At 40.6% G+C, this 8,797-nt stretch overlaps 1 non-coding gene across 1 annotated transcript; it reads right to left on the bottom strand.

Annotated features, from left to right (window-relative positions):
• Positions 1–508: 508 nt before the first annotated feature.
• Positions 509–662, bottom strand: LOC122202869. The gene has a single exon (XR_006194930.1). It is a non-coding gene; the product is annotated as a small nucleolar RNA SNORA62/SNORA6 family (small nucleolar RNA).
• Positions 663–8,797: the final 8,135 nt, after the last annotated feature.

The raw sequence follows: 8,797 nt of genomic DNA, 5'->3' as shown, positions 1-8,797 counted from the left end.
CTGTTGCACAGGAATACATATTAATTCCTCCTCCACTGGCTCTATAAAGTAGGAGTATGGGATCTCATTTACAGAGTTGTTGTGTATAATAAATAAGATTATGCATATAAGACAATTTAAACGGTGCTTTGTGCTAAATAAATGATTTCCCTGGTTCCGCCTTCGGTTATAGATAGATGGATAGATGATAGATAGATGATAGATAGATGATAGATAGATAGATAGATAATCAGCTGGGATGATGTTCCTTCCTCAAAATCTTCCCTAGACTAACACACCTTTCTAAAGTAGAAGTTAAGTACTTTTGTACTCATGTTGAAGCACACGTGAGTTTCCGCTAGAGTATTAAGTGTATGACATTATATTTATCCATTTATCCATTCACACGTGTTTATTTTTATTATAAGATGTTATACAATATTTATTTTTTATCTGTATTTACATTTTCCCAGAGCCACTGTTAGTTCCTAGGATTTTTGTTTTGTTTTGTTTGTTTTGTTTGCTTTTTTCTTGTAGCAAGAATTACTATCAAACTCCACTCTTTGGGCCAGAGATCCTTGTGGAGATAGTGAAAGTCTTGCCACTCATGTAGAATACTACTGACACTTGTGAGTTCATTGGCCAACCAGCAACCTCAACTCCAAGTTCTAACAATATGTAGCCTAGGATGTTGTGTGTGTGTGTGTGTGTGTGTGTGTGTGTGTGTGTATGTTTAATAAATGTTTATTTATACTTTTGAGAGAGAGAGTGGGGGAGGGGAATAGAGAGAGGGACAGAAAGAATCCCAAGCAGGCTCTATGCTGTCAGCACAGAGTCGAACGTGGAGCTCGATTTCATGAACCGCGGAGTCATGACCTGAGACGAAAGCAGGAGGCAGACATTTAACCGGCTGAGTCACCGAGGCGCTCCTGCAGCCTGGGATGGTTTTAAGTCCATTTCTTTTTCTTGTTTCAAAGATGGGTGTTATAATAGATTTTTTTGGTCCTAAGAAAATGCTACGAAATGAAGTTTGTGATGTGCAGTAATCATCTTTGTCTATAAGATATATCAAATTGCACAAGATACATTCCCTGTGTCAGGATTCTGGGAGGCCTAGATATAATCAAATCATTCATCGTACCGTTTATTGAGTTTATCCTGGATTCTGAGCTAAAATAGCAATTCTAGTACAAAGAACACACGTTCATCAAATAAACATGTATTAGAAAGACAAGTTGCCCAGAGAAAACGTATGTGATACTAGGATAGCATGGTGGTGGTGGGGGGGGGGGGGGGGGTTGGTCCACTTGAAACAGTATAAGACAGCTTTTAAAGGAAGTGAGGATTGAACTACGTTTGAAACAGTATACTTTATGAGATGAAATAGAAGAAGAGATTTTTTTTTGGCATATGTAATCATTTGTGCAAAATTCTTCAGTGGGCAAATAGATAACTAATACAGGGTGACACTAATATCTACTACTGAAGTAGAATGTGCTACTGTTTTTGGGTTTTTGTGGTTTTTTGTTTTGTTTTGTTTTGTTTGTTTGCTTTTTATGACCATCTTTCCCAGTGTAGCGGAGAGTTCCAGAGGCTTTAACTTAGCTTTTTCTAATGAGAAGCTCCTGCTCTATAGGCACCAAACCAGCACGGGAATGCGGCCCATTCCCTAGGAAGTCCATTCCAGGGTTTCACCAGCAGTAAGAGATATCATCATTGGTATGTGCATGGTCTCAGTAGACCATGTTGACTGGGTTAGTATCAGGATTTTATTACTTGTCCTACAGAGGCCCCTACTCTCATAGGGGATTCATGGTGGGGCTTTGAATCCCAGAGAATCAATATCAACTTTACCCCTTACCTTAATGGTTCTTAAAATATCTGGCTATTAGTTTTTCCTCTGTACTATTACTCAAGTAAGTCACTATAGGTATCTTTGGGAAAAGACCGGGACATTATATATGCAGGTGCACTGATATTTTAGTGTTGTCTGCCTTGGGAAAATGACACTCCCTCAAAAAATGGGTTTTAGGTTTAAAAATTGGTGCAGGTCCAGAAAAGGGTCAAAGGGTCATAATTTTTACTAGTGCCACAGCCATCAGACTTCTGACCATCTTTTCACTTCCCTTGCTATTGGGGTGCTCATTTCTATACAGTATCTCCTACCATCAGACCTTCCTGTAGACAACAATCACCAAGTGAGTTTTTGTCATAGTATCGGTGCTCCTACCGCTAGTGCATCCTTATTGTTTTGGTCAATGAACGTCCGGTGGCCCATTCTGGGGACTATACTCACCAAGCGGGCTTCCTGATCTTCTACAGAATAAAAACTCCATCATATCCAATTCTCTAAATCTTTCACCCTTTCTTCTGTTGCCTACTATGGTAGTTTGGACACCTACACCTCACTTACTATAAGCCATCATTTTCTCAAAGCTTCTTTGACCCATCATGGTAGCATATTTATTCCATCTCTCAGGGTTATTGCCACGACCTGAGATTCTATCTTGTGAGAGTGTTCCCAATTTGATAAACAATCCCTTTTCCGATTTCATGTTTCCTTCTTGATCCAGCACCTTTGAGATCTAGCCCTAAACACACTCACCCTCGCCAATCTCCTGTTGGCACATATTGCCTAGGTCCTATAACTCCTTCTGCATATAGTCCCTTTTCCCCCTAGAAAAGTATTCAGATTCTCTGGCCCTGGTATGTTATTACCACACAGAGAAATGTGGGTATTAAGTATTGAGGGGACCCTTGTTTTATTGCAAGACAAGGTCCTCTGCATCACCTTCCCTCACCATCCTTCAATAGGATGGGTTTGGGAGATGCATAATGTTCAAGGACATCAACCTAGATGTCACCATCCCCTGTATCAGGGTTCCATTTTTTCTATCGTAGTCCTGATACGATAGTATCGGTACAACATAGTGCACTTGCCTAATTTGAGAATGTATCTTTATTTGGAGCTCTTATGATTAAGTACTATGTTATGTCTTTAGCTTTGTTCTCCTTCCACCTTCAGAGAAGGAGTGCTTTTTCATATTCTGAAAAAGTGGCCCTCTGCCCTTTGCACTTGTTTTTACTAAATCATAGTTACCCTACGCAAGAACCATCCGATTTCATTGTTATAATGATTACATTTTCAACTGTATTTTTTATCACATCCACTAATGTATTTCATGCCACAGGCATGCAATCCCAGCTCACCACTAATGAAAGCTGAGCAACTGTACTTCAATCTGCAGAGACTTTTCTGGCCACGTCCTGCCAGTGATGAGGTCCTCATTGCCAACCGGGTGGTGGCAACGTTGAGTGGTCCAATTCCAACATCACATTGTAACGTCTACTATCTTGAACTCATCCTGGTACAAAGTGTTGCAGGTCAGGTTCTCGAGGGCATAGAATAGAGTACAGGGGACTTACATGGTAGTATTCTCAGCTTCAACAATTCTTGAGGGAAGGAAGAAAGCAGGGTATGGCAGGAGGAGAATCAGAGCTTCAGTGCCATCGCATTAAATCCCTAGCTCACCCAGTGAGCTCTGAAGCTGGAAATACTCTTCAGAGTTCTCTGACATTTGGAAGAAGGGGCAGGGTTTATGGCCTCACATTGGGCAGTTACTACATGTGGGCTGTCCCCGGGAGGGATGCATTAACTTGGGCATGAAGCCTTCTTCAACAGAGGGCAAACCCTGGAGAAAGTTCTGTAGGACAGCCTGCAGCAGCATACTCAGGCTGGAGAATAAAACCTTCAGTCCTGAAGGGGAATCTGTGAGAAGTAGCTAAGAGTCCATTACAATCAGCTTGGGACACACCGTAAAAGAATATACACATAATGCAAAATATAAAATACAAAACACTATATGATGCAAAACATTGCATAATACAAAACAGCATTTGTGTGTGTGTGAACTGAACCTCCCTATATTGCAGTAAATACTTTGATACTCAAATTTGGCAAAACACATAAGCAATAAATTGAGGATATTACAGGTCTAATTATGGCTTGATATTATTCCATATTAAAAAAAATACCAAAAAAAAATAATTAGGTAACTACGGACAAAAACAGAGGTAAAATATTTTAAAATATCTTGTCAAAATAAAGAAAAACAGGGGCGCCTGGGTGGCTCAGTCAGTTAAGCGGCCGACTTCAGCTCAGGTCACAATCTCACGGTCCGTGAGTTCGAGCCCCGCGTCGGGCTCTGGGCTGATGGCTCAGAGCCTGGAGCCTGCTTCCGATTCTGTGTCTCCCTCTCTCTCTGCCCCTCCCCCGTTCATGCTCTGTCTCTCTCTGTCTCAAAAATAAATAAAACGTTAAAAAAAAATTAAAGAAAATAAAGAAAAACAGAATTGAAAAACATACGTTTGTTGTTATTGTTAAGATTTCTGCAATGGGGGGAGCCTGGGTGGCTCAGTCAGTTAAGCGTCCAACTTCAGCTCAGGTCACAATCTTGCGGTCCGTGAGTTCGAGCCCCGTGTCGGGCTCTGTGCTGACAGCTCAGAGCCTGGAGCCTGTTTCAGATTCTGTGTCTCCCTCTCTCTCTGCCCCTCCCCTGTTCATACTCTGTCTCTCTCTGTCTCAAAAATAAATAAACGTTAAAAAAAAAAAAGATTTCTGCAATGGGACTAAAAAAAGTCTTTCTGCCTCTATTAAGATATTCCTTTCTTGTCATCCAACGAGTCCGAAATATTCTGATAGTGGAAAGACAAAAAGAACAATTTTAATGAAGTTTATTAAACTGAATTTCTTACTTTGGTTCGTAGGAAACCGCAAAAGGGGCTCGGATCTTAACGTTCTATCGTACGTGAACTTCGACCTTCACACGGAAGGAAAGTGAAATGTAGTTGATATTCTTTCATCACACTTGAAAAAGAAAATGTGTCTCTGCTCTCGAGAAAGCACGGAATTCTATAAAGTAGAAGGAAGTCAAGCAGAACGTAGTATTTCATTACACTAACCAATGCAATGTAAAGTTTTGCTCCAGGATCAAAGGTAGAAGGTACGTGTGGCTGCCGCCTGTCAGTGTTGAGCTGCGGGAGGCACTGAGGGCTGTTCGAGATTGCTGCGTGCACGTGGCCATGACATGCTAGGAAAGTACATTTCTACCATGATTGGATATATGTCTCCCATTGTATTTTTGGAAATGGGAAAAGCATTCGGTGTATATATTTTTTCTTGCCACGTCTACTTTTCTATTCCAGAAATGTGGCTAGGTAAGTTTTGGGATGATGGTGGTTCCGTTATTCTCCGACCAGAGACTTTGTGTTGTCCCAGTAAATTCTGCCATCGGAACTACCAAAACACAATGACAGTCACAGCAGAGTCAAACAACAAAGGCATGGAGTGGGAGAACGTAGCCCGTTTGAAGCTTGAGCATCGATATAACCTCAAATGGAATTTCCTGTTGAATTTAGCAATGGTTCATCGCTTCTGCGTGTATATTGTTTATGCGAAACTGGAGCTAAGTAAACCAATCCATGACCTGATTTATCTGCCAAATGGATTGAACATTTTACTCTCTCTGCCTCAAAGGCTTGTCGTGTCTGTTTAGCTTTGCAGATGGTACATCCATTTTCCCGAAACAGAGCCACTGGATAGCAGCTTGCCAACATTTTCTGTTATTTAAAGTTCACCCTTAAAGCACACACAGCCTTGCTTCGCTTTCTCAGCCAATGTTCCACAGCATCAATCTGACATCGCCTTGTCTTTCAGGTCACTCTCGCAGAGTCAGGGGCTTCGTTATCAACCATTTCTCTTAAGTTTCTACTGGGAAAATTATGGTGTCAAGAAAGCTCCTATTTTTGAGAAATGACTTTATCTTAGAAACCTGGACAATCTGTATGAATGTGCTTGGCAATAAGCACGGGATGAGAGTTTGTCGGCATTTTTCTAAAATAGTCTTCCCACATGAAAGAAGCGGTTCTGCTTCATTCAAGTGCTTTCAGTTGGAATATTTCTATTATAAATTGAGTTACGCGACTTAAAACACAAGCAAGTAAGGCATATTTCCATTGACGTCAAATACTTCAAACAATATCTGGGGGCTTTGGTGATATTTTATTATACATCGAATAGGGGTATGCTTTGTGAAGGATAGACTGAGATTGCTTTTGTAAGTAAAGAAAGGCAATTATGCAGCATCAGAGAACTTCAATCTATGGCATGTTCTCACTTTCAAAACCTCCAAGTTTTGAAATTTTAAGTCAAATTTTTATTCCTATATTCAAATGTAGGCAATGTTTCGCCCTGAGAATTTCATAGTCAATTATTTCCTTCTACAGTTTAGGAACGGATCACCTTTTTCCAGTTGCGATATGGAGGGTAACTTGGTATAAAGGCTATGATAAAGTGATTTAAATGTGAAATGTTTCCCATCAGGGTGCTACGTTGTGCAAGGGAGCTTAGGTGACACAAGGAATGAAAATAGATGCTAACAAGACCATCTCAGGCAACAAATCAAACCTCACGATTCAACCTACACCTCCCCCAATCAAAGGCGAAGACGGATATTCTTGCTATGGCACCAACTTTATTTTCTCGGACAAAAAGTGGTTCTGAAGTCTATGAACGTTATTTTTTTATTATTATTATTTTTAAAATATAATTTATTGTCAAATTGGTTTCCATACAACACCCAGTGCTCATCCCAACAAGTGCCCTCTTCCCTGCCCGGCACCCCCTTTCCCTTCCCGCCCCCCACCCCGCCCCCCATCTACCCTTAGTTTGAACTTTAATTAGTGAAATGATATGAGCGATGCCTATGAGTGTTATGGAAAGGGAAAAAAAAGTAAAAATAGGAGGGAAAGTGAGAAAAACCTTAGGAAGGCATACATATGACACGTAGAATAGTTCTGCATGCAATTTACTTGCGTATGATACGTAGTGCTTATTAGTGTATCCCTCATAAAGCTCATAGCATTGACCCAGTGTGTAAATGTTCCGCCCGTGTGGTAGGTTACGTCTAAGAACTTTTGGGTGCTTTGTGTCTTTAGCTTGCACACCAAAAATGAAATTTGTAATATTCTCTAGTTGTTTATTTTATCCCATCGTAATGAAATTGACTTGGACGCAGCCAGTACCTATTAATGTCAAATCATTGATTTTACATGTCTGTTTCTCTTTATGATAACTTAATTGCCTTAAGCTGATACTGAAACACAGGAGTCAACCTGAAACCTATTTTAAAACAAAATGAATGCGTCTGCCGGCCGTCTGTGATATTTCTACTGATTTTTCATACGAGTACATCAGAGTGTCAAGAGATCACATATAGATATAAATTACTCTGTTAGCCACAAGATTAAAATAATCCTAAACAGGCAGCAGAAAATCATAACCTCTTGCTTTATCTGCTTGATTTCTGCATTGTTCATTTAACATGGCAAAATAAAGGTATCTGTGCGAGATGGCAAATTAGTTCACATCTTTTCTACTTTTATGAAGAGGAAGTAAAATCCACTCTGCCTGGCGCTGTACGGACTCATGCCAGCGGCTCTTTTGTGAGTCCGATGCTTGAACTTCACAAAGGCTCCTTAAGTAGCTGGTCGTGTGCCAAGACCCTTCAGCCTCCACAGCCCTGAGGCTGTTCACACAGCCCAGAAATTCACTTGGTTTTGTCAGTTACAGACCGGGATAATTGAGGATTAAAATTTACTGATTAAAATGTTACCTACTACTAGTTTGAATTGTTCTGGTTTATTGCATACTGTGACCTTGATTCATAAGAAGTATCAATTTTATGACAGGCAACATGTTATAGACGATAAAGTAATAAATATATTGTTTCCAGTGCACAAGTGAAAGACACTTCCGGATTTATTAAGGAAAAACATTTTTTTAATGTTTATTTTTGAGAGAGAGAGAAAGACAGAGCGTGAGGAGGGGAGGGGCAAGAGAGAGGGAGACACAGGATCAGAAACAGGCTCCAGGCTCTGAGCTGTCAGCACACAGCCCCACGCGGGGCTCGAACTGGAGAACTATGAGGCCATGACCTGAGCCGAAATCAGGGATTTAAAGCAGGCATTTGCTTACAAACACCATTTGGTATTTCCTCTGGGAGCACATATTGTCTTTTGCTTTCCCTTATCCAAATTGGTATTTTTGGAATTTTTGCATTTCAAGTGCAGAAGGAAGGACACCTGGGTGGCTCAGTGGGTTGATCATCTTACTTCTGCTCAGATCATGACCTCAGGGTTTGTCAGTTTGAGCCAAGTACCAAGCTCACTGCTGTCGGCCCAGACCCACTTAGGATCCTCTATCCCCCTCTTTTTTGTGCCCCGCCCCCAACCTGCATGCACTCTCTCTCTCTCTCTCTCTCAAAAATAAATAAAACGTTAAAAAAATAAAGTGCGGAAGGAAGAACAAACACTAATATTTTATTTATTGCCAAATTGCGGTACTTCCACACGCTGGAATACTCGGCCATGAAAAGGAATGAATTATAGGTCTACACAACGGCATGCATAAATCTCAAAGGACTAAGTAAAAGAAGTCTTCAGGTATATACTCTCCACAATCTCATTTACATGACAATATGGAAAAGATAAAACTACAGAGGTAGAAATAAGAATATTGTTTTCTAGGAGCTGGGGCTGGGACCAGGGGAATGGCCTTAAAGAAACACGGAGAACCCTTCTGCCATGATGGAAACGTTCTGTATCCTGGTGTGGTTACACGGCTGCATATATTTGTTACAACTTGTCCAACTGCACATTTACAGGGGTGAAACTTATCCTATTTAAACTGTAACTCAACACCCTTTACCGAAAGAACTTGATAAAAGAACCAAGTAGATATTTATATCTTTTATTCTGA

The sequence above is a fragment of the Panthera leo genome, chromosome A1, assembly GCF_018350215.1.
Source record: "Panthera leo isolate Ple1 chromosome A1, P.leo_Ple1_pat1.1, whole genome shotgun sequence".
Lineage (NCBI taxonomy): Eukaryota > Metazoa > Chordata > Mammalia > Carnivora > Felidae > Panthera > Panthera leo.
Note: the sequence above shows the minus strand (reverse complement) of the source record. Positions and strands in the feature narration are given on the sequence as shown.